This window comes from Polyodon spathula, chromosome 6 (assembly GCF_017654505.1).
Source record: "Polyodon spathula isolate WHYD16114869_AA chromosome 6, ASM1765450v1, whole genome shotgun sequence".
In the NCBI taxonomy this organism is placed as follows: domain Eukaryota; kingdom Metazoa; phylum Chordata; class Actinopteri; order Acipenseriformes; family Polyodontidae; genus Polyodon; species Polyodon spathula.
The window spans coordinates 66,630,679-66,658,337 of NC_054539.1; the positions used below are offsets into that span (position 1 = coordinate 66,630,679).

At 38.1% G+C, this 27,659-nt stretch overlaps 1 protein-coding gene across 1 annotated transcript in view; it reads left to right on the forward strand.

Annotated features, from left to right (window-relative positions):
- The window catches only part of LOC121317503 (protein eva-1 homolog C-like), a 93,303-nt gene that overhangs the window by 2,814 nt on the left and 62,830 nt on the right, over positions 1–27,659 (forward strand). The gene's annotated exons all lie outside the window — the stretch shown is intronic.

The window sequence follows — 27,659 nt, forward strand, 5'->3', positions numbered from 1 at the left end:
CTGTATTTGAATTATCTACACAGTGGCAGTGTTTAGAGCTACTCCTGTACATGTATTGAATAGACACTGCTGTACGGTACCATACCAGGAGAATGCTGTTAGATGTCGTTTTGCATGCCACCTCAGGATTAGAGATTGAGATTTGTAGGTTGTCCTAATTTGTGGTATGGAGTTGGTGACTTTAAAGCTGATGTAAAGAGGGAAAAGGCTGTTGTTACCAAGACTGATTCCAAGTTTGACATTGAGTTAAAAGGGACTTTGGAAGCAAGTGTTATTTGCTGTTGTTATTTCATGTTACCCAAGTAAAATAAAATATGTACACACGTCCCCTAGCATTGTCTCTTATAATATTAAACTTCTGCACCTTTCATAACAACCTTGTACCTTTGTTACACATTTTGTTTTAGTTGATTTAATTAAAGGTACTACTTTAAACCACCAAATCATGACAGCATTTTACTGGTGGGATAATAGAGCACTTTACTAAAACCAGGAGAGAATTAATAGCAGTTAAAGCTTGACAATCAAAACAAGCATTCAAGGCACAGAGAAGACGTGACCGCTTTGATCCCCTGAGCGCTTTTATGTTTAATCTTCACACTAGGGGAGTAACTTTGGTATTAAAATACAGCCAGAGGGGAGAGGGTAGAGGAGATCGTTTTGATAAACACAATTAGATGTTTTGATACCACATGTCTGTAAACACAGCTGTAGTTATAAAAAAAAAAACACCCACCCCTGCACTGTTAATTAAATACTATGATTGAGCAGTATATAATTAACAATGTGGAATTGTGTATGGAAGTGCTGAACAGAGTAGGCTGATATTGCATGGGCTGACTCTGTTTATATACAGCTAGGTATGGGGCCTGTGGCAAAGGAGGACTAACTTCAACCCATTCTGAGAAAACTCACACAGTGACTTATACAAGGCTGTAATATTTATGCTAGTTTATACTGTGCTTTTCAGAATCAATGTAATATCAAATTTCGTTGTCCAGACAGACACCCATACAAAATGTACTGCAATAATATTAATCCAGTACTATGCAATACTGCTACATTTTTATATTTTTAGTACCACATCCAGAATACCAATTTTATACTAAATTTATTGTTGGAATACTACATTCTCAAACACCTCAATGACACTATTGTCCTGTTCTGTTTAAAAATATTTTGCAGAATAACACGTTTGTTTATGGAGCCCTTTATATATATCTCGGAATAATACATACAGAATAAGTGTTCACTTCAGTAAGCTAGTTCATATGGTGTAATAGTTTTAATTTGAGGTACATTTTTAAATAAAGATTTCGTATTTAATGTAGTATGCTTTTTTTTTTTTTGTATATCATGTGTTATGGATTTCTCTGTATTTAAAGTATTATGGATTTTCTTGTCGTTACTGCATCTTGTAAAGCGCTTTGTGATGGTGGTCCACTATGAAAGGCGCTATATAAAATAAAGATTGATTGATTGATTGATTGATTTATTACCCCCCCCCCCCGGTTTTAGCCATCTTACGAAATACAAAGCCATTACCATGTAATATCTCAACCACTGGAAAAAAATAAAAAAAAATGCACACCCTAATGTGACTAGGAATATAAATTACTTGAAACCCACAGCTGTCATACTTCTGTTTGACAATAATAAGATGCATAATGAAAGATTTTTGATTGATTTGATTTAATGATTTCCTCTACTGGCTCACCCCAGCATTGTTTTGATGTAATGGGAAGCAGCCTCATTAGCATTGTAATAGAGAGGGATTAGTTGAAAGTTATACCCATGACGCTGTTCTGCTGTTAAACCTAGCAGACTCTGACATGCCATTGTTCGTTCCCTCTATGAACCTCACTTCATCCCACCTAACCTTTGTGCATATGAGGGGACTTTCCCTTGTGAATTCCTTCTCCTGGAGAAGAGTAGGAAAGAATTAGAGAGCATCCAAGTGTTTGGAAGCTTCTCTTTCATTTCACTTTGGGATTTATGATTATCAGTGGCTAAAGTTGTTTTTAAAATCAAGACAGATTCACCAGATCTTGGCAAAGGTTCATGTAGTTGTTTAGTTTGTTTTTATTTTCTGTTAATTAAATGATATGCATTGAAAAAAGGCAAGGGAAAACACGGTGGTTATTTATTTATTATGAAATAAAGGTGTTAGTAGCTTCATGTGCTGCGGGGCTCTGAATGGGTATAAGTTCAACACCAATTTCAATAAAACGTTGTTACTGTTATTGTTGTTAAGCACTGGTAATAATCTGAAGCAGTGGTATTTCAAAATAACAGAAGCACGTTTTTACTTTAGTGAAGCATGCTAGAATATTTTTTTTATTAGAAGTGTGTCTTCTTTATTGAAATTAGGGAGGGGCACCAATATCGATATTTTGATATGATATTGATAATTTTCATATCACGATATCGTGGTATTAAAAACCTCACATACGCTCAGAGAGACATAGCTTTTATTGCCAATATTGCTAAAAATACAAACCCAGTATAATCACGTTTAATTTGTACAACAAACCCTATACATTCCAGTTATGGTCAGTCTCGTAGGCAAACACCACACACTAAAGTATTATTTACCATTTTATTCAACTGATTTGTGTTTAGGTACAAAATATAATTTTCAGATCGCATTTTGTCCGTGTGATTACTTACGCTGTTATTAATGTATTTTTAAAATGTGAACTTTTGGTATTGTAAATGAGATGTACTTTAAAAACTTTAAAACACATTTAAAAATAATGTAAACTTAGGCATGACACAATACATAACAGTTTTAGAGGTGTTGCGAGTCAGCATTCATATGCAGCAGCTGAAGGTTCAATTACTTCCAGATTGGCTAGAAAGTCTGTGCGCAGTGAAGTATAGAAATATTTTGGTTTTGAGGTGGCTTCTCCATGGGTATTTGTGAAGTACTATTAAATTAAAGTAAGTTATTGCTTTTCATATATAAATATCTGTTAACATCTATATATTGTAGGGCTGGTAGGTGACATAATCACACATAAAGACATAAGTCCGATATATGCTCCTTGCAAGGGAGCCAGCTTCGTACAGCGGTATCAGAACTGTAATTTAGTATAAGAGGTTCGCACCCGATCTCCGCCTGTGTATGGATTGCCTCTCCCTGTGTGGTGCGCCTGCTTGTGTTAACCGAGATCACTAAAATATGTTTGATATTGCAATTGTGTATATTTTTCTGTGTTTTGGAAGACTTCAATATTATCGATATCGTCCACGTATTTCGATATACAATTTTCATATGGTTGCCCACCCCTAATTTGAAACACATATTCAGCTTTCATATTCAAGCTTGTTGTGTACTACTCATTCAATCAAACAAAGCAGGAATTTGCCCTCTATATCAATGGACTATATTTTGAAGCAAGCACAAAGGCAAAGACACAATTTCTTAGAGGAATAAGACCATTCAATGGTATAAAACAAGAATAAACTGTTGGCCACTCCTTCCTGCAGCTGAGTTTATACAGTTAAATATATTCTGTTGAAATTGTTTTATTCAGCAAAAAAAAAAAAAAAAAAATCTTTGCATTTGCTTCAGAACTAAGTCTTTTTTTTTTATATAGTAAACTAATGCTTCTGACATGGCAAGTATTTTTAACTGCCTTACTTAGGGAACACTTGCCTTCAGAAGAACAGTACTTGCTTTTCTTTGTTTGTTAATGCGTGCTCAGTAAATACCTATTGAACATTTTATGCTGAAACACCTACCCGATTAATTGCTCCAGCTAGTCCTTCAGTTAACAAAGTTAGGCACCTGTGATTGAGGCACACAATTCATTTACATTGATTTAAAACACTTTTGTTGTACTGCTTTTAGAATAAAACACCAAAAAGTAAGTGTATGTGTGTGTGTGTATATATATATATATATATATATATATATATATATATATATATATATATATATATATATATATATATATATATAATATCTCTCTCTCTCTCTCTCTCTCTCTCTCTCTATATATATATATATATATATATAATTAATTAATTAATTAATCTACCTATCTACCTATCTATCTATCTATCTATATATATATATATATATATATATATATATATATATATATATATATATATATATATATATATATATATATATAATTAATAATTAATTAGTGGTCACTTGATCGATTATTAGTCACATGTTTCTGGCAGTTCCCAGATCCATTCTCTAGCTACAGCAAGCAGGATGTTCCCAATTGACCATTGAGACGTGGGAAACCAACAAAATGTATTACATGAAGCTTTATGTACAGCACATTCCATGCATATTCTTTACACATTCAATTTAGATATCATACATAATTCTTATTTTTTCAATGTGTAAAACACCCAGTACACAGCTTATCTGGAGCGCTGCATGCACCTGGAATATGTTCCAAACATCCCAAGCTGTCCGAAAGCTAACAGAGCACAGGAGCTGGATTCTCGTGTGCAGCAGCTCCCTGTGTCCCTTGGAGAAAGGGTTTCTTTGATATCTCTGTGTACTCTTTCAATTTCTTGTCTTGCACATTTTCACATTGTAATCTTTGTTTGCAATTTCCTTGATATTTATTTGAAATATACCATGGCACAACTAAATATCTCCATCTCTATTCTGCTTTTATTATATCCATAGTCCTTTAGCTCTTCTACATGCTGATAAAGACATGTGGAGTTACCAACATTTTTATCAAATACTGTACATGGATTCATTATGGTTATGTAACATGTGTCCTTTGAGGTAATTTACTGCTAGGATCAGATTTAGAGAGATTTGGTTGATGAATTGCTATACTTAAACTGAAATTGTGGAGCATGCTTTCACTTTTATGGATCCCTGTGTTTTTGTAATGATTGACTTTTCTGTAGGAGAATTTCACCAGGTCACTGGGGCCAGCACTCCTCTGACTGTTCTTCAGTGAGCTTTGCTTGGTTTCCACAATACAAGTATTACTGGACCTCATTCTTAAGTTTCATCCATGCACACCGCCTTCTAAATATATGGTGTTGCTAATTGGAGCATTTACAAGTTTTGTACCCTGAGGCTGAATCTAAACCAAAGTCTTTCTGTCCCCTTTGTTATCTGAGGAACCATTGACCACGTTGAATTAAACTTCCAGCACCCAGCTCCTAGTTATACAGTATAAAAGCTATAGGTAAAAAGGTCTACATTGTAAACTGCTAACCCTTCTACAAACTCCCTGCTCGCAAGTGTACTCAACTGCGCAGCGTCACTGGAGGCTCCTCCAGAAGCAGCCGGTTCTCCCGTCTCTCAACAGTTTGAACAGTTCCGGCGGTCAGAGCAGCCGCTGGAGTGATTGATCACGTGGGAGGGACGCAAGACCCTGTTGATTTCAGGAGAGACCCCCAAGTAATGGGAAAACAAAAAGGAGGGTTGCAGATGATTGAAACCTGCTGTTTGTTGGGAGCGGGAAAGGTCGGCTTTTGTCCCTTTTAGGTCAGCATTCCTTTCAACACAGGGAACACAGAAATGTCAGTTGTCTTAACAATTGTATTATCATTTTTCTTTAGGTTTACTTTAGCTCATTTTCTGTTTTAGTCCTCACCTCCTAGTGACTTTCTATACAAGTTTAGAGCTCCTGTGACCTCATTACAGCTCCTAGAAATGTCTTGGTTCAGATGGTACACCAGAGTGTAACCACTGACTTGTCCTTCTGTCCTCAGTGAATGTAACAACTCCATTAGTAAGAAACAAAGAAATGTGGCATTTCTTACATGCTCAGCCCCTCCCCCAAGTCTTCTATAGAGGAGGTGATAGGACGTGGTGTTTCAGCTATCCATATTGAGGTTTAACTGGTCAGATATATATCTTAATGTTTTTAAAATGATGAAATCATCTTCTGTTTAGCCATGCATAATGATTATGATTGGACACTGGCTGAGTAAAAAGACTGCTGAGGTTTCTCAGTGACACACAAAAGAATCACTCCAACATAGACTACAAAAAATATGTCTGATATAAAAATAAAGTAAATGTGCATTTATATTTCAGAATATAATTTATTTGATATTTTGTTTCTCAGAAGTTGCTTAATTTTGGTATTCATGTTAGTGCATTAGTAATTATTTTCTGAGCTTTACTTTCAAACTAAATAAGAAAGCATTGCTTTACATGTCACTGCTTGTGTGGTGTTATTGTGTAGGTGGCACAGGGATGCAGAGAATGTATTCTGTTGCATTGAGATACTGTTTATCTGATGTTACCAATTTGACAAGGAGTGCTGATGTTAAAATGGAGGTATTCAATATTAAAAGCGCCCAGCTGTCTGTACTTGCATTAAAGAAAATAAGGCAACAGGATATCTTAAAATATGTATTTTTTTTTCACCTGTACTGTAGCATACAATTCTTTAATTTATTGTTTTTACTTGTGTTTGTGGTGTACTGTAGGTGTGTACCCACTTTTGAAGTAACAGCCTGGGCAGATACTGACTGAGTTCAGAATTTCTACAACCTGTTTGGAGACAGTCTGGAGCATTTCATCACTACCTTTTCCTCAGATGCAGTAAAACCTGAATGTCTAACTGCTATGCAATGAGAGTGTTAATTCTGTCTAATATAAGTTTCTAATGTTAAAAATTGGCATTGCAGGAATCCGTCATTCATTGGGGGTCCAAGGGGGTCCATTGAGGTATTAAAGTCTACCATATATGATGGTTGTTAAGCAGAACTATAAATTATGCAATTGGTGCTTTGTGACAGAAAGTGACATTTGACAAAGCCCGGACACAACATACAGAAGCTTAGAAATGGATACTGATAAAAAAAAAAAAAAAAAGTAAAATGTTTTAAAGGTTTGAATAATATGTCCTCCGAAGGTTCTCTTCAAGGTCTGCTTTGAGGTGCTAGTGTAGGATTGTTTCACCAGTAGAATAATGGTTAATGAATGCTGGGTCTTGCAGTGGCCCACTTCAGGTCCAGAACAATGGAATGCTTTACACTACTGGAATGATTTTTTAAAAAGCATTCTACCTCCAGCTGGGAGTGCAAAGGGAACCAAAGGTTATGAAGGATGAGAATGCAAACTTCAATTCTTTCAATGAATACTGACATCTGTAATGCTTAACAAGATATCCAAATACCCCCATATGTGCTTCCTACAGGTTTGAAGCTACAATTAATCTGACAATACGGGTACAGGAGGAAATATTTCCTGTGACATCTTCTGAAAATACCCTTGATGGATAGTGCATGAACAGACTGTCTGTACATTTGTACACTGTTTGTTTGTATGGTGCCAACATTATGTTTAATGCTGCTAGGAGTATCTTGGCAGGCAGATTATTTTTTCAGTATACAGGATTCACACTATGACATTGGATATGTGGCAGTGTTGTAGTAATATTGTCTGGCATTTGGTTGACAATACATGGCAAACCTTTGCTACTTCATAGCAAGTGTTTACTCTTCAGTGCATACGCTATTTTGATTTTAGTAGTTATCTGCATTTTCATCCTTCTGTTTTATCTCATCTCATTGTGTTTGTATCGTATTTGATACACAGTTTGTCTAACACGACCCAGAATTATGAGCTGCCAATGGGATGTCCCTGTGAATGTGGTCATTCATGTGAGAAGATATATCCTGTATGCAAGTTTTAATAGATGAAAAGAAATACATTATTGGTCAGTGTTGCGCTAAAATAACTAGGCTGACCTGGGACACAACTATGCTCGGTAGTGTGGAGCCAATCTGAAAGCATCTTGCCCTCAAATAGAATGAATGGAATTGCTGCCATCCGAGTTGAGAGAGTGCTGTACTGCGATTGCTAGACGGTTGCTTTAGTTGATCTCAGGTTGGGTAGGATTGGAAGGATTAGCTGCTAAGGAAGTAATTATGCACTCTATAATTAATATCTTTATTCCTTGCCAACCTGGAATGTTAACCATTCTTTTAGTTGCCAGCTGTGTGTAACTCTCCACACACATCATTGTACTGCGTTAAATTAGCTGCAAGGTGGAGCCTTAAGTCATCTACATGACTTGGTTGGGACACACACAAGCGTTTATTTATTTGTTTATTTGTTTATAGTACTTTTTCACAGGCGTGATAAGTTATTTACCAGTTCTGTTTTATAAAGGAAGACGCCAGTTGTTGACCAGGTTTTTCATTGACTTTTCATTTCAAAACGGTAAGGCTTATGTGTCCATGACCAGCTGTACTCCACGGATGCCGCCCGAATGGGCATTAGACGCTACACTGGGCTTAATGGTGGAGAAAGTCATGAGAACACTGATAGTGTTTTAATGGGAATGTGTGTTTGCTCAGGCTTAAAGGCCTTTCGGTCAACTCATTAGTTTTAATACGATCAAAGACAAGTTCTCAGGATTGGCAAAGACAGATTTAATTAATTGACAAGCTGTTAATGAATATAGGAGAAAGACATACTGTTTAATTCACATGCCAGTGATATGACCTGTCTATGTTACTGTAAATAACTTTTGTATTATGTGCCAATGCACGTTGTTTAATGCTTTATCAAAAGCTGACCTCTTAAGTCCCCTCAGCTGACCTCTATTTAACAGTAGGGAGGAAGCAGTGTGTTTAGATAATAGAGCAAAGAGACCCTGGGTTCAAATTCCAGCTTGGCAATTCTCACTATGTATCTTGGGCTGGTAATTAAAGTCGGAGGGAGTCAAATAATACTCTCTGTGTCACTCCTTCGCATCACACTCACTCACACTGACAGCTCCAGTTTTTTTTTTTTTTTTTTTGACAAAAAAAGTCTTACTGCAGTAAGATCTGGGTTTGGCTAGTCTACATGTTGTCATCCCCTATTAGTTTCTTCCATGGGGCTAATTTTCAGGCAAGGCTAGAACACAGCCTTGCATTGGAAAACATGAAAAACTTACAAGTCACAGGTTACAATTCAGCAAGCCTCAAAAAGAAACACATACAGTATTACAGCATCTCTCTTGCAAATGTCTTTAAATAAACTTACAGCATAAGAAATAGCAAGTGTTTATTTTTTTTTCAACCACCCCTAGTAGATTTGTTTCAGTTTTAGAATATTTCAAGGCCTCATATTCAACTTTCTTGTTTACTGTTCAGATGACAACAATGTTTTAATCGTACTATTAGACATAAAATTCCAAAAATGGACGATATAGCAAAACAAGCTAAGTATATTTTGGCTGATGATCATGTCAAGACATTTCTCAAATAAACTGTACATGCAGATGGAGGTAGTTGTTTTGCACATTTTGTGACAAAGAAAATACGATCGATTGCTGTAACTTCAGAATAACACATTAAACAAACGGCTACTAGTATAGAGGCTGCTAAACAGAACGTAAAACAAACAACAGCTTTCAGAAAAAAACTGGAAAGTCAGTGCAGACAAAAAAAGTATTCCTGTGTCGGTTGTAGCCAAGTTAAATCCGCACTACAGGTACAATCAAGCACAGCTACCTGTTCAAGCAACCTGCCGTTTACTTTTTAAACACAGTTTGAATTTTAGACCCCAATAGGCACGTTTTCTTTGTTTTGACTCTGTACTGATAAAATAAATTCACTAGACAGAGAATGTCGGCAGCAAATGTTGGGAGATATTTTTAGGCTTTTGTTGTGCTCTGAAATATTAGGTGTGTTTAATGTTTAAACAGGTGTGCAAAATGTCAGTGAAATTCTAATTACAACTCTGTTCCTAATTGGATGACTTGACCATGGGCATATGATTGAATCCATTTTATGCTTTTTTGCTTTTTAGTGACGGGCTCGTCAACAACACCACCTATCATGACACTTTGCCAGTAAAACCGGACTCACAGGCGCAAGCACCTAGAAAAACACATGACGTTAACGTGATTGGATAGAGACAACACAGACAACACACCCTAAACCAATAGAGTATGCTGCTGCACCACGAGACAGTTCAGCAACCACATATGTGAAATTTACAAAAAAGAAAATAAAAATGTCACATTTTATGCCTGGGTTTTCAACGTTTAGTCTAAACATCGGGAGCCCCGACACTACCCCGGTTGATTATGCAATGGAATAGTGGTCTTCACACATATTAAGTGGGCTATAATGATTTAAAAAGAAAAAAAAAAAGATTTTACACTTTTCTGTTCAGAAATACATTTAACAAACACCTTCCTAGCAATACTAAAAACAACTAGTTTACTGGGGACCAGAAATAGCTGGGAACTGGGACATACATTTTTGTATTGATTTCAAGCTGGTTAATCAGCTGGTTTCATCACAGGTTGACAACTGTTGTATTGTTTTCACTGAAAGTTTTATTAAATGAACTAGACAGTGAGAGTGACTTTATGTGTATTGCCTTGTATAAACCCTCAGATTATAAGAACCAGTACAAAATCTTACCATAGCCATCTAGAAACTCACACAAGCAACTGCAATCTGCTGAAAACCAGAATTAGTCATATCTAGAGATTCTAAAAAGCCATGCTCATTACATAGAGCCTGTCTAGATGTTGGTTCATTGTTTCATGTCAGGAGTTAGGTTTCCTGGCAGGAATGTGTTTGGGTGCCAATAGGTAATCGTAGGGTAAATTTCATCATAGAGTGAAAATGTTATTTTCTTAATAATCTTCAGACCTTTTGCTGTTTAGAAAGGTATAAAACGGTATAGTTTCAGTGGATATTTGCCCGGATACAAGCCCTGAAGTCTAATTATGTCAGTCGGACCTCAAAAGGGTAGAATATTCAGTCTGCAAATGGATAAACTACTGTACGGATTAAAAGAATATGAAGAACTTCTTGAAATCAATAAAGAAAATGTTAGTCTGCTTAGAGTGGTTTATTTTGTGGGAAAATTGAGTTTCATGGTAAAATGACTCATCAAAATGGAACAGTTGTTTTAATAAAAAAAAAAGTTATGTTGTAAAGGAGGGTAAATAGTGCATTACAATTTCAAAGCTTCATACACTTCCTAGCTGAGTATGGTATAGCAGTGTGGTCACAACGCCTCGCAACACAAGGCTATAAAATCTTGAGCATTGTAAAACTGGACTATTCATCTGTCAATGTTCAAATTCCAATGTTAACTTTGCCTTTTAAATAAGTAAAGAAAATACCTACATCTGTAGTTTTGGCATTTTTTGCTGAGTTTTCTTCACTTTACCAATAAATTAGGTAGGTTGTACTGAAGTTTTAAATTAAGTCCTTACTGCACCTTAAAAGCGAAGTCCAAACAGACAAACAAAACCAGGTGTGTTGATCTCCAAATACATGAAGTAATTAAAAGTCCAAGGGTGTTTTATCGGTGTTTATCGGTTAAAACAGAAGATCTGAAGTCCTGGTTATATACCTGTGGGATTTTGGTTAAACCACAGTGTGCTGACTGCTCTTATAAAAGTTTCTCATGGTAAATCTGCATGGTCATATTTTTTTTTTTTTTTTTTTTAAATATGCTTTACCATATCTTTCTGGGGTTTGTAATGCTTACCTATGCTTTACCATGCATTTGCTATGGTTTATTACACTTTGCTATGCTTTAACTATGGTAAACTTTTCTAAGAGTGGTGAATGCCAAACAAGATAAATCCATTCATAGAAAATGACTGATCCGTAATGCAATTCAACCACGTACTGCACTCATTTTGGGAAGATTAAGAGATGCATGTCTCTTTTATTTAATTTTTTTAATAAAAGGTTTTATAAAAGTCAGAAGAGATATTGTACCCTGAATGTTTATTGGATGCAGGGCATATTATGAGGGTTCAATGCTGTGCTACAGTATATTTCCACTGTTTTATATGATAATAAAATAACAACAACAAAGAATGTATCCAACTGATATAATGACCACGGATGAGTTTAATACAGTACTAGTATTAAACAGAATCTACTGTTAAACAGGTTGAGTTTTGAAATGGCACTCCCTCCACACTTGAAATTTGATAAGTAAAGACAGCTCGGAGCATGTCTTGTTTTCCTGTCTATAGTTATTAAAAATCCAGACTTCATATTGGGAATCCAGCTGCAGTAGCACTCAAACTGACATCAATATCAGCAAGTTCATGGCGTCTATCAGATTTTTTCGCCAGGGGTTCTCATTAAGGAGTCACTGCCCTCCTTCTAATCTTGTAGTCATGTGATACTCCCTGAAGCACAGTCTAATCATTCTGAAAAAAGCTTGCTTGCATGAGGCCACAAAAACCATGTGCCCATCAAATCTCCTTGCCTAATTACCGTAATGTTTTCACCGTGCTGGTCTCGCTCTTATTGATCTATAAAGCAGGCTTGGCTCTTATTCTGATTAACAGACCATGGATTGTAAGGTCAGGAAACCTTATTCTGATCAATGCTTATGTTTATCTTTTTTGATAAGTGGAGAAAATTAATAATTTACGAGGGTTCCGCAATTTGGAATTCTATGAACATGGAAACTATTCTTAAAGCACAGCTGAGATTGAAAAAAATCAAAAGAAAATAATGTTTTAAGAGAAAGAAACTCATGTTCAAAGGCTGACCTGTCTCAGAGTGTTGGACTCTGCCATTCATCTTACTGCTTTATCCAAGTCAATTCTTAATAACAAAGACCTAGACTGAACATTGATAACAGCAATAACACTTTGTCATACACTAAAGTTAATTTTAACAGCGCAGATTTACACCATACAGTAATCCAACCATCTGATCAAGTTAAGGCTACTACTGTTAGACTATCACTATTACTACTAATGATGAAAGCCTTTGTGATGGAAACAAAAACAAATCCCATATCCTTTATTTCCCGTGCCGGAACCAGTGACCTGCATTCCTGCCATGATCTACAAAGAAAAATCACGTCTTCTTTCCACATGTTGACTGAATGAGTGACTGTCCAACAATAAGCTGTGTCAATTTAGTTATATTTAATATATTATAAATAAGACTGTGAATATAATGGTAACTTTTCTGTAAATTATGTAAAGATTGCTATAGATAAAGTGGTTTTCTTATTGAAAACTTCTTTTTCCAGTTATAGACACATATTGTTTTAAAGCTTTTCTGAAAAAAGTAAGGTTCTCTGTCCAATTATAGATACATTTACATTTTTAAGTAAGCATAGCTTAAAAAAAAAAAGAATGGTTTGGTTTCTGGTTACTCAAAAACGTGTAATAAGCTGCAACTTTTCTTATTTACTGTTGGTAAAAAAGAAATTTAAAGAATATTCTGCTGAGGGTTTTCATTATGTTAGTACATTCTTCACAGCACTGAAGTTAAATTTGGAGTCATTTTGCATAGTGATTGTGCACTGTAATTTGCCATTTTTTCCACGTTTTTCCCATCCTTTCACAATGCTTTATACTAGAATGTATTGCTATGCTTTTACTATGAGAATCTTTTGTAAGGGTCCTGAGTCGATTATCTGGTAAAGGCACGGCTGTGTGGTGTGCAGGGTGAGTTATACAGTCAGGGGAGTGCTGGGGAGTCAAGTTGACGGTTTTTGCTGGGGATTCCACAGGGAGTGTCACCTTGACTTTGCCACTCTTGAACTTTAGTGAGGCAAAAATGTAAGGAACCATATCTTCTCACTACCCTATAGTGGCTCAAGCTCACCAACGTGCGCTGTCAGGTCTAAAGAGGCAGTTGGCTTAGTCGTGGAATGGGAGGACATTCCTCACAATACAATAAATTGTAAGGATCTTGGATTTGCTGATTACTGAAGGCTAGGGTTGTTAGGTTCATAGTTATTGTTTTAGTTATTGTAACATGACCCAGCATGGCCCCTACTCGTCACTCTGATTAACCCTTCCGTTACAATCCTGAACTTGCTGAGCACAGTTAATGACCAGAGTGTTGAATTGTCATGGCCAGTGCTTACAAACTTCAGTACTGCCAATACTTTTGGGCTTTAGTGCTGTGCATTTTGGGTTATAAGTGTCTCTTTGTTGAAGTTAAAGTTTGAACAACAGAGATGCAGAAAATTAATGATAGTTTTTCCTCTGAGGTTTATATGACCCGCTATATTGCATTACAGTATGAGCACAGTGCCTTTTCAATAAAGCAATGCAGTATCCATGAGGGTTCAGTGTAGTCTTGCAAGACTGATTTTTTTTGTAATTGCACTTATTTATCTAGTTATCGTACTTACTACGTGCTCTTAATAGACTGTGCTCATATATGCAGATATTTTTACTATAAGTTGTACAGCTCTTAGTCACTCGCTTTTAAATGTAATTATTTACTGTTCTTTATTTTGCTCTTATTTGAATTTGATCTTATTTTCTACTGATTTTGATTGATTCTACAGTCACCTTGGACAAGGGTTCCTGCTAAGAAATAATTAGCAGTACAGACTGTATTCAGTACAAACTGAAGCCTTTCTGTAAAGTGTTTGGGGAAACCCTACAAACAATATGTAACACTGTTGCACATTATTGCAACTATACAACTTCATTTGTCAACACAGTGTATTAAGGGGAGTGGGAAATCCAGCCACATTTTTCTTAAACTTTTTTTTCTTCCTTAGTGACCTCCAAAATGTATCTTTTGATGTCTTCTTTACACCATGCCTTTCCTCTGACTGTTTGATAATACAAGGAATGCTCTTGTTCTGCTTGAAATAACTTGAGGCATCTTTTCACATTACACCCATTCTCCCTCATGCTCCTTAACTTTCCTCCATTGTAACCCCATGACCCAGGTGGAGGGAGAAATGTGATAGTAATTTGTCTGATTTCTGGATTGTCCATTCGTTTTCAATACCTTGAATGCTTATGAATGCTTTGAATGCTTATCTTTGTGAATTACTGCAGTTGATTGTGACATAAATGGTTTTCTGTTCAACATTGCTTGTCTGAAAACCAGCTCTGGTTTCGTTTTTCATATGTCTGAGAGTGAGACTTGGTTTACACAAAAAAAAAAAAAAAAAAAAAAACCCAGTTTCGCTACAAGCTGATTTCACAAACCACACACTACTTTACCTAAAGTAACATTAGGTATGGAAATCCTGACTTTGTTTACTTGGTATGCACATGCGTCATAAATGGATAAACCCCTTTTAAGTTCTGGATGTGTCTTACTCACATTTAGAATGTGCTCATTTCATCACACGTGGTTCTGACACGTCCCTTTTGTGCTATAAGTCATTAGATCCTTTTGCATGTCAGGCCTCGGTTGCAAGGGTGTGCGGTTCTTTGATGGACCCAGATTCAGTTGAAATGTATTTGCCCACTGATGATGGGAATGGGAATGCAGAGATGGGAGCCCAGCTAAGAAGATTTTAGTTTTAGCAGGTATCAGGTTTTTAAAGACTGTCACCCACACCTGTGAGCAGAAACTGCACAGAGACGGCACAGCTATTTTTTCCCCTGTCACTGACAGTGAAGACACACTGTTTGAGCAGAACAGATGAGAGGAATAAAAATAAATACGACGACGTCTCGAATTTCAGTAGTTTTTTTTTTTTATTGTTGTTTTTTCTGTAGTATTACAAACTGGTAAAACACATTATTTTAAGTGACAAAGTCGGGGTGACTGAGTAGAAAGACAGCGATTTTTTTTTTTTTTTTTTTTTTTGTTCATCTTCCAGTTCGTTTAATTGTTCTTTATCCAAATCATCTACTTACTACTTTGGGATTTTTTGCAGGTAATTGGTCACTCAGTTCCACAGTTGCAGCTGTACATTTGTAACTGTAAAAGCAAGATGGCTACCGTCCGATACTTTTAAATTCGTGAGGCAGCGCAGTGATTTAGAATATGTGACAAGGCTCCAACTGTCCGTATCCATCCACTGGAATCCATTCCAATGGAATTTAGGGATTTAGGGTATTGAGTGTTTAACAACAAGCTACTGAAATAGACTAAACTAAGTGATGATAGTAATCATTACTGGGTCTGTAGGGCCTGTTATAATGTCTGAGCAGGAAAAGACAAGGCAACATGACACTTGTATCCTTGACCCATTCTTTTCACCCTGCTATGACTTCATGTTACCTGAAAGGTGATCAGCACACTTGGGTGAGACAACTGAAGAAGTGTGTAAGATCAATCACCACTGAGGTGTCTTTCAAAAGGATGTATTCCTAATGATTGTGTTCTATATAGAGATATCTATGTGAAAGAATATCCTAAAGTAGTGAGAGTTTAGTTACCAGTATTTAAACATATCACACCCTCTTTTTTTGTATCCTTTTTAGGAATAATGATAAATTGTAATATTAATATAACAAGTATAATTAATACTACTACTACAATGGTAGTATCTAGATAAGAAAAAACTAAAATAGTAGGCAGTATATTTGCTCCTACTGTATATCTATTAGAAGGGTGTAACCTGTTCAACAGTTGAATACATGTCACAATTTATTGTTCTTGTACCAACAGCAAAAAAATCTCCCAATTTGTTGCGTCTTGGGATGTGGGTTTCAGCTTCGTCCACAGGCTTACTAGATTACATGGCTTGTTTACATATAATGTAGGTAGCTCTGGTGTGTATTTAATGTTCCGTGTTTGTTTTGCTTTCCTGTGACATTAAATATAAAAGTTCTGCAAGCTTTTAGAGGGGATAAACATTTGATTTTTTGTTGAACGGTTTTAAATGATGCTTTGTCAAGTGGAATCATTGTGAAGATGGACAGCAACGTTACCAGGGTTAAAAGGTTGGATCCATTAAATGACCTACCCTTAAATAAACTGTATGCATGATAAAGGCTAATGCTCTGCTGGCCCTGGTGGTCCCAGACAAACAAGACTGATAGCCGCAGAATGGCAGTTCAAGGCTGGTAACACTGACAAATTGAGTGCTACAGAGCAAGCATGCTATAATGAACCCCCTGGTGTCACTTCAGGAACTGATTACACCGTGTAACAATTTTTTTTTTTTTTTTTTTTTTTTGTTCCTGGGTAGTAAGTGTTATTTCCTAATTGCTTATGCCTCAAAAGTATAGAAAATGGCTATTATTCCCCACAAACATTGCTTTTGTGACCAGGACAGTGATATTTCAAAATATCACTATTTCCAATGGGAAAACAGGCAAATGTGTGTCTTTTCGTTCACATAAAGTCAGAAAAAAAACAACATATGAATCCAAATTAACATGTATTTATACTAAAGTAATACAAAAATGACTACAAAAGATTTAGAAGTGAGTAGTTTTTCGAGATTTACAATTATACTGTAAATGGAGTATAATCGTAAATCTCAAAAAACTACTCACTACTCACTTACGAAAAGACACACATTTGCCCGTTTTCCCATTGGAAATAGTGATATTTTGAAATATCACTGTCCTGGTCACAAAAGCAATGTTTGTGGGGAATAATAGCCATTTTCTATACTTTTGAGGCATAAGCAATTAGGAAATAACACTTACTACCCAGGAACAAACATTGTGTTACATAGTTTTATACATGTTAAACTTGTTTAATCAAGATAGATGAGTTTATTTCATGTTTAATTGTATCATTAAAATTAGTCTGCTGTTAAGTAACGAAGCTTGATCCAGTCACTGTCTCCCCCATGCCAGCTATGAAATGAGAGCCTTTTTTTTTAAATAAGGGTTATTAGGGTTTTTATGGTGCATGTTTAGCATTTAAACACAATTTGTTTAGTTTGAAACAATGTATCAATGTGCCTGCTGTTCACACTTACCTGCGAGCAAAGGGACCGAGTTCATTTGTATGCGAACTAAAGTTGTTTTTTTTTTTTTTTTGGCCTTTTCCATTTTTTTTTCAGGACCGAGTCCGTTTGTGTTCACAATGCTGATTGCAAGTGCACTCAGTTCGTTTTATGTGGTGTGTGAACTGGATGTGAATATCCTGCCAGGCATATTGAAAGATGACAGCTATTGATGTATTGCTCTGGTTTTTAATATAGCATGTTTTAGAGTATTATCATATTGCTGCAGAAGAAAGCACTTGGGGAGCACTTTGCCAATTTAATTAATACATGTATCGAATGCCTACAGTAGGAGATGAATGCAGTTTATGCAGTTCTGCATGGTTCTCCTACTGTCGACCATTAAACAAAGTCATTTAAGAAAAGACTAAATATATTTGACTTTTTTGTCCAAGTTTTGTCCAGTTCGACTTGGATTTTGGTGTCTGATGAAATTTCTGTCAGAGCTTCAGTTTCTCCCACTGTCCAGATTTTCAGTGATAAACTGGAATTTAAGTTTTTTTCTCCAATTCACTGACACTGTAGCAACTCTGAAGCCATTATACAGTGGCTTGCGAAAGTATTGACCACCCTTGGCATTTTTCCTATTTTGTTGCCTTACAACCTGGAATTAAAATGGATTTTTTGGGGGTTTGTTTCATTTGATTTACACAACATGCCTACCACTTTGAAGATGCAAAATATTTTTTATTGTGAAACAAACAAGAAATCAGAAAACTTGAGCGTGCATAAGTATTAACCCCCCCCCCCCCCCCCAAAGTCAATACTTTGTAGAGCCACCTTTTGCAGCAATTACAGCTGCAAGTCTCTTGGGTTATGTATCTATAAGCTTGGCACATCCAGCCACTGGGATTTTTGCCCATTCTTCAAGGCAAAACTGCTCCAGCTCCTTTAAGTTGGATGGGTTCCGCTGGTGTACAGCAATCTTTAAGTCATACCACAGATTCTCAATTGGATTGAGGTCTGGGCTTTGACTAGGCCATTCCAAGACATTTAAATGTTTCCCCTTAAACCACTCGAGTGTTGCTTTAGCAGTATGCTTAGGGTCATTGTCCTGCTGGAAGGTGAACCTCCGTCCCAGTCTCAAATCTCTGGAAGACTGAAACAGGTTTCCCTCAAGAATTTCCCTGTATTTAGCGCCATCCATCATTCCTTCAATTCTGACCAGTTTCCCAGTCCCTGCCGATGAAAAGCATCCCCATAGCATGATGCTGCCACCACCATGCTTCACTGTGGGGATGGTGTTCTCGGGGTGATGAGAGGTGTTGGGTTTGCGCCAGACATAGTGTTTTCCTTGATGGCCAAAAAGCTCAATTTTAGTCTCATCTGACCAGAGTACCTTCTTCCATATGTTTGGGGAGTCTCCCACATGCCTTTTGGCGAACACCAAACATGTTTGCTTATTTTTTTCTTTAAGCAATGGCTTTTTAGCTCCTTCAGGGTTATCTTTGGTCTCTTTGTTGCCTCTCTGATTAATGCCCTCCTTGCCTGGTCCGTGAGTTTTGGTGGGCGGCCCTCTCTTGCCAGGTTTGTTGTGGTGCCATATTCTTTCCATTTTTTAATAATGGCTTTAATGGTGCTCCGTGGGATGTTCAAAGTTTCGGATATTTTTTTATAACCCAACCCTGATCTGTACTTCTCCACAACTTTGTCCCTGACCTGTTTGGAGAGCTCCTTGGTCTTCATGGTGCCGCTTGCTTGGTGGTGCCCCTTGCTTAGTGGTGTTGCAGACTGTGGCAGGCTGGCGAGTGGATAGAGGCCCAGAGACAGACTGCAGTTCAAAAAAATAACAATTTTATTATAAATAAACAAAAATAAAGTGCACAAGGGCAAAATAACAAACACTCAAACATAAATAAAGCAAAAACAAAACTCACAAAAATAAAGTTTCCAGGCTGGGCAATGCCTTCACTGGATTTAGAAAATTCAAAAAACCACAAAACAAACACCAACCTGCTTCCTCAGCTCCCTTCTCTCAAATGAGAAGCAGAGGCCTCCTTTTATATCAGGTGGCTGGGCGCTGATTGATCGTTAATCAACCTAATCAACTAATCAACCCCAGCCACCTGAACATAATAAACCCAGGCAGGCAGGGGAAGTTAACCCCATCCCTGCCAATTTAAAAGGGCAGAGCTTTGCTCTGCCACACACCTCCCCCCATGTACAACGTACACCGGCCGCAATCGGCAGCAGATCCTCCTCCCTCTCTGGCTCTGGGAGCGACAGCAGATCCTCCTCCCTCTCTCTCTCTGGGAGCGACAGCAGATCCTCCTCCCTCTCTGGCTCTGGGAGCGACAGCAGATCCTCCTCCCTCTCTGGCTCTGGGAGCGACAGCAGATCCTCCTCCCTCTCTGGCTCTGGGAGCGACGGCAGCTCCTCACCCCTCTCTGGCTCTGGGAACGACGGCAGCTCCTCACCCCTCTCTGGCTCTGGGAGCGACGGCAGCTCCTCACCCCTCTCTGGCTCTGGGAGCGACGGCAGCTCCTCGCCCCTCTCTGGCTCTGGGAGCGACGGCAGCTCCTCGCCCCTCTCTGGCTCTGGGAGCGACGGCAGCTCCTCGCCCCTCTCTGGCTCTGGGAGCGACGGCAGCTCCTCGCCCCTCTCTGGCTCCCGGGAAGGCGGCTCACCCCTCTCTGGCTCTCGGGAAGGCGGCTCACCTCTCTTTATTGGAGTGACCGGTGGATCTCCCATGTCTACCGCCAGGTAATTAACCACCATGAGGGCAACCTCTGGGAAGGAGGCCGGGTGGTGTTGTTCCTCCCACTGTTCCCACCTCTCCCCATCTCGACGCCACAGCGTGTTGATAACTATGGGGAGATCGTGGACGAGGTCTGCCTCAGGGTGCATCAACCAGTCCCAGATCTCCTGGGACGGTGGTGAAGGTGGTGGTGCTGGAGGTAGTGGGGTGGCCCCTGATGCCCGGGGTGAACACGGCACCTCTTCCTGGGCCTGGTTGTAGGGGCATCCTGCCCAGTTGTGGCCGTCCTCCTCACACCGGCCACACCAGTTTGCCGGTGGCACGTCTGGGCAGGACCGCCAACGATGGTCCTCCTTCCCACACCAGGAACACCAGGGGAAGAGGCTGGCCGGGTCCTCCAGCGGTGGCTGCAGCAGCTTACATTTCTTCAGCTGCTGCTTGTCCTGCCTTTTCCACTGTCTGCTCTTCTTTCCCATTTTTTTTTTTCTCAAAAAAAAAATAAATACTGCTCTGAGCCTCTAGGTGGCGCTATCCCACTTCTGACACCAAATGTGGCAGGCTGGCGAGTGGATAGAGGCCCAGAGACAGACTGCAGTTCAAAAAAATAACAATTTTATTATAAATAAACAAAAATAAAGTGCACAAGGGCAAAATAACAAACACTCAAACATAAATAAAGCAAAAACAAAACTCACAAAAATAAAGTTTCCAGGCTGGGCAATGCCTTCACTGGATTTAGAAAATTCAAAAAACCACAAAACAAACACCAACCTGCTTCCTCAGCTCCCTTCTCTCAAATGAGAAGCTGAGGCCTCCTTTTATATCAGGTGGCTGGGCGCTGATTGATCGTTAATCAACCTAATCAACTAATCAACCCCAGCCACCTGAACATAATAAACCCAGGCAGGCAGGGGAAGTTAACCCCATCCCTGCCAATTTAAAAGGGCAGAGCTTTGCTCTGCCACACAGACCCTGGGGCCTTTCAGAACAGGTGTATATATACTGAGATCATGTTACAGATCATGTGACGCTTAGATTGCACACAGGTGGACTTTATTTAACTAATTATGTGACTTCTGAAGGTAATTGGTTGCACCAGATCTTATTTAGAGGCTTAATAGCAAAGGGGGTTAATACATTTGCACGCACCACTTTTCCGTTATTTATTTTTTAGAATTTTTTTAAACAAGTTATTTTTTTCATTTCACTTCACCAATTTGGACTATTTTGTGTATGTCCATTACATGAAATCCAAATAAAAATCCATTTTAATTCCAGGTTGTAAGGCAACAAAATAGGAAAGATGCCAAGGGGGGTCAATACTTTCGCAAGCCACTGTAATAACAGTATAACACAGTAATAGTTTAAAAATGAAACATCGGGTGAATTTATTGCAGATCATAACAACTCCTTATTTTCTTTATATTGCCATCTAGTCAACATGTGTTAAATGTACAAAAACACAGATTTTAAAAAATAGATCAGTTATTACCATTTAATATGGCATACACATAATCAGAATGATTAAACAAATAATCCATATAATTGTTTATTTTATTTTTGAATGGCACTAACCCAACCTAATACATTACTCTGCTATTAACTTGTAGAGCTCACTCATGCAGTTTTGTACTAAATAATAATAAATAATAATAATAAAAAAAAGATTAACAATTTTACTGTTTCCGACCGAGACAACAAATTAAGGCTGAAGCTGACAATCCCAGTTTTCACGGGATGTCTGCAAACCCTGATGTAGTTCCCAAATCAGAATATGAACTAAACTACATGAAAAATGTGTACTCTCGAAGATTACCTTGTATAGTTTGTTTTCAATGTGCAAAAGAACCTAGTCCAGCTGTTGTTCACGTTAAGGTTTAGCAAGCGAACCAGACTCATGTGTTTGCCAAACAGACCAAGACCACCTCTTTAGGTGGACTTGGTACTGTTCATTTCCCAAGCGGACTTTGTTGTACACACTTCACACCAAACGTACCGAACCGTACCATACCGCGTGAGGCCCAAACCCTCTAAATGGATCCAGTGTGAACACAGCCTTAACTAAAGACTTGAATTAACACTTTGGATCACAATTCCACATCACTACCTTATTCTTATAAAGCTAGTTAATAGTAAACAACATCATTTATTTGTGTTTTTAAATGAAGAAGATACCAGGAGTGGAGAGTCTGCCATCTTGTGCCATGGTGAAAAGGTAGTAAAATAGTAGTTAACTATTTTGTTGTTGCTGCACAGAAGGGAACAAGAGCTGCGATCATGGCAACTGATACTGTTCTGAAGAATAGCCAGTCTATCTCTAATTAAAGCACACAGTCCAGACGTTGTGAGGATAGCTATTAAACCTGAGAGAAACCACAGATGCTGAATTGTTCTGTTGGTGTAACACAGATCCCACTTGAGATAACATATTCCTTCTTATCTATGGCTGTCTTGTTTGTGGACATTTGTTGCTAACCTGGACTGGAACCTGGAAAATATGAACAGAAAAGAAAGTAAGATGGACTGCTTGTAGGCTTAGGGCATGTGGCAAGGTGGTGGAGTGGATTAAAGCATATGAATTTCAGCTGTGGGGGCTTGCACTGGGTTACACTAGTTTAAAAAAAATGCAAAGCTAAACTTAAAGCCTTTATGTGTAAAAGCAAAAAGTCATATAAGACTGGCAATTATATATTTCTCATCATGGCATTGTTATATCTTGGAGTATGTACAGATGCAGACACAGAACTGTAGTGTAACCCGCATCAGAAAAACCAACACCCAATTCAGAACAGCTGTCAAAGATGTGCTTGGAGACTGGAACTGCTCCCTCCCTTTCTCTGTTTGTAGTTATCTTTTTTATTGTTGTACAGATATCCATCATAGCACATTAGACATTTGCAGCGACATGCAATAGAATTAGGTTAACATATTTATTATGATATGCATATTTTTTACACTGACCATTTGTAATGATACAGTACTTTTCTCTTCCTCCCCACAGAGAAATGGCAACATTATATTTATATCTTAAGTTCACCAGTAGTGGACTTATATGTTAGTCCTGTCTTGAACTGGTTGAAGTGGTACAGGAAAACAAATACCAAGTTATCTAACCTATATACGCCCACCCTCTCAATTTAGAATGACATTGTCATAACTACTGGGAGTCACTCATCTGCTCGACTGCATTCTGAATGGGACATCCTGTCTTCCTTTCCACCTCCTTGTGTGCTGTTGGGAGAGGCTTCCTCTCCAGCACTTTGCTCTCTCACGCAGGTTCTCTCCAGCACCACACTACACTCCTGCAGGTGTAGGACAAACCCAACACAGTACATCATGCAGGTAAGACCATCTCTACTGTGAAGCATGGTGGTGGCAGCATCATGCTATGGGGAAGTTTTTCATCAGCAGGGACTGGGAAGCTTGTCAGGGTAGAGGGCAAAATGGATGGAGCTAAATACAGGCAAATCCTTGAGGAAAACCTGCTTCAGTCTGCAAAAGACCCAACCCATGTTATTTTTAGAGTTTTGCATGTTAGATGCTACAGGGGTGACGTAATGGGGGACTGCTGTTGGTCCTGTGGAGACAGCGTGGGCTAGGAACACAGAGTCAGACAGTCTAATATAAAGCTATGTGTTACTGAGTGTTTGTTCTTCCATTTAATAAACAGCGTTTATAAGTACAACAGTCTTGCATCCTACCTGACACAACGCACGGTTCTGACAAAAGTATGACTTTATAGTGTAATACTGGAAGGAAAATAAAATTCATATTTTTCACGGTAAATTGCAAGAAGCTGAAAACAATTTTTCGTTTTTGCTTAGGAAATCAGCATACAAAAGCAGAACCTGCTTTTTTTAGGTCTTATTTTCATTTATTAATGTATATTTCATGTTTTGTCCCGTCAGTCTTCTAATCTACTCAGTGAGCTAAAGTAAACCCATCAAGACAACCAAAGCTTTGCGTGTGACAGAAATATGTAACCAGGTTTCTTGACATTGTATGTTCATTAACTTACAGCAACCCTAAGGTCTTTGCTTTCAAAACCCGACCGGGACTAATTGGACTTGGGCAAAGCTCTTTATCATAAGACATGACAGCTCTCACCATTCATCTCAGGAGTGGGTTTTTTCCAAACATAAAAGGCAAAACTGCACCCAAGCTAAGGCTATCTCAGTGCGTTTTCTTTCTCTCTCCGTTCCACTGCTCAGACTGGGCAAGAGTCTTCACTGAACCATCTCTCTGCCAGCTGCTGCCCCAAAACAAAAATGTATTTTGTATTTGATCAGGGGTTAATTGATTATCAATAATTCAATTCCCTGGCCACGTTCCACACTTTTCTAATAATCAACTAAAACATTTCACTTTTCAATTAACTAATTAAACATTTCCAAAACTACTTTACACTGTTACACAATTACCTTACTTAACTTGTGGCTGTGCAAAGGGGGCCATCTTGGCACTAGGTTGTTCCTCCACACCTGAGCCCAAGATGGCAGCCAGCCACAAAACACATGCTTTTACTGTGCAGGGCATCAGTTTCAATAGGGAATAATGGGACTGTTAATATATTTTGGTGCAGAAAATAAAGGCATAATATACAAATAAAAGACAGAGGTTCAGTATTTTAAGTGCTTAGGCATTTTGTGGAATGAGGGATTCAGTCATGAACATCAACGTGAAGATACAGTAACATCTGCTAAACTATTTAGCAACAAACCTCTTCAAAGGCGGTAGCTGACCTTTGCCCTTTTCAGTTAATTGCAGTATGGGAGGGATTTATAATTTGACCGGTATCAAATATACCAGACAGGCACAGTAATACAGTGAGTTAATTACTAATGTTTATTAGCAGCTGTACCATACTTGTTCATTTTTCTGATAAAACAAAATCATGCATTATTCTGTTGAAATCATAAATGCTCATTTTAAATATTCTCAACGTTTTTCAGTCCTGAAAAGGGAGCTGGGTTTGCTGATAAAATGTTGGAATTGCTCAAGGAGAAAATGATTTAAATACAGCCCATGTCTAGGCCTGTAGAAATGGAAGACACAACCAAGAAACATTTTGGTGGTTGAGTACATCCTAATAGCTCACCAGACATAAGTTAGAAATTGTAAGCTATAGTTAAGCACAGTAGTAAAAGCATGCTAAACTACTGAACAAACGTACAGTACTATGGCAACGCTTCATAAGGGGCACTGCAGGTCTTTTCTGGTTGGCGGTGCTTGAGTATTTGAAAACCTGCAAGCTCCCTTTTACCGGTCAGTAGTTTGGGCCTGTCAGACTGACAAGCCTGAACAAATTAAAAACACACAAGATGCTTATTTTTCTTAAACTCTCACCTTTGAAGTGTGTGTGGCCTTCTTTAGTCTCAGTCAATCTGACAGCACAGGTGCTCACAAAGAATCATATTTGTAGATGAACGTGGTTATTAAAATAAAGTGGAAATAACTAAAACTAGCTTATGTTAGTGCCTCATGGAGTACAGGGCATGAGTCAAGCTCTCATTACTTTGCTATGTAAGAGTAGAATTTATCAAAATGGAGACCTCCAAAAGACTTAATGGAGACATTCCTCCAATTAAGAGAGAATTTTGGAGATGGCATTGATTACTGTGTAGGAGCTCTTAATAAACATACAAGAGATTGCACAAAAATATATCTTTCACTGTGTCAACAAAGGTGGGCACTGATTTCAAAACATGCTTTGCTGGGATAAACTTGGATCCTAATTAAGGGGCAAGCTTCTCTTGGACTCACAGCAGTTTAAAATAGCTCAGATAATCCTCAGCCATTAGTGGTAATATTTTGTTTTTCTTAGTCTGCTCAACTTCCCTCCTGGCTTTGAACCCTTAAGTCTGTTTCATTCCTGTTAAGACTGTCAGATTTTTTGTTTGTTTGTTTGGTTTATTCAGTTCACATTCCAGGACAATTCTTAAGGTTTAGAAATTCTAAACTGATGTCAGTGGTGACTGCTCACAAAAAAGTCAAGCTTGGATTGAATATGATTGTTTCATGGTCATGCATGGTGTGACAGTGAATAGTTGATTTGTGTGACCATGTTCTTAAACTAAAGTTAATGGTTTCTCTACAAATTTAGCATGATGGAACATGGTTTAAACTTGAATGAAGTCTGTCTCTGAGCTGGGATTAAAAAGTCTGAATTGTATGGGTCCCATTCATAATCGGTGGGTTACTTTGATCTATGCTTATTCAATATTACAAATCAGATTCAAGCAGCAGCAGCTGTAAAAACGTATATATTGTTAAATGTTCTGGTATCACAATCTTTGTATGCTGTGGTTTGCTGTGCGGATTCTGACTGAACCGCCATGGTTACATTTCAGCGTGTCAAGCAGCTGTTGCAGTACATATGAAATGCTGATGTGTGTTGTACATTTTTACTTTACAAGTGGGTCATTCCACACTAAATAGACTGCATTTGTGGCTCTTCCCCACCTCACTGTCTCAGATTCTTTTGATACGTCATATGGATGTATCTGGAAGCATTTTAGGAAGAATCCCCAAATATTTGCTCTCAACTCTCATTATTTTTTAAGTCACGGGCCAGTAATGGGGGGCTGCCTGTGATGGACAAAAGTAAGCACTGAAAAGGGGCTACGTCTGAGGTCCTGTCAAAGCATTCAGGATATCTTCTTGGTACTCACTCCACACACAGAACTGGTCTTTAATGCCACGGAGGCAAATGTAGAAAAAAGTGGCATCTTGTTCTTGTGAGAACTCCTGAGTCACTGTAGTTATCACCTCAGTAGTTTTAAACATGGACTTTTCTTACTGCTCCTTTTCATCTGTTACAGGCACATCCCATTATAAACCACTCCCAGGTACATTCATGTGAGATATCAAAAGAATCTGAGAGGGTCAAGTGGGGACAACTGATGAACTAGAATGACCCAAGTGCTGTGTTCAAAGGTGCAGTGCTGGTTTTTGTTTTTAATTCTGATGCCAATATTTAAACTTTTAATTACTAATTCCACTGTTCATTGTACCTTCCGTGTTCAGTCTCAACATAAAGTCTACTTTGTCAGTTTGTTTACATTTGCAAAAAGTTAGTTTCAGGTGCAGCGTATTACAAACTTCCTAATCTTGAAACCTGCTTGGGGGCATGCTTGCTACTTTTTCATTCTGTGGGCCAAAACATCACAGACCCTCTACTGCTAGCATCAGAAGAACCTTATAAATGCTACAAGAAGCAACATGGAAGGGTTTGGAAATCATATAATGTAGTCAAGCTGTTAAAACTACTATTTTGTGTGCCTTTGTTGCGTGTCTTAAACAATGAATATTCCTAATTAAATAAACACAAGAATA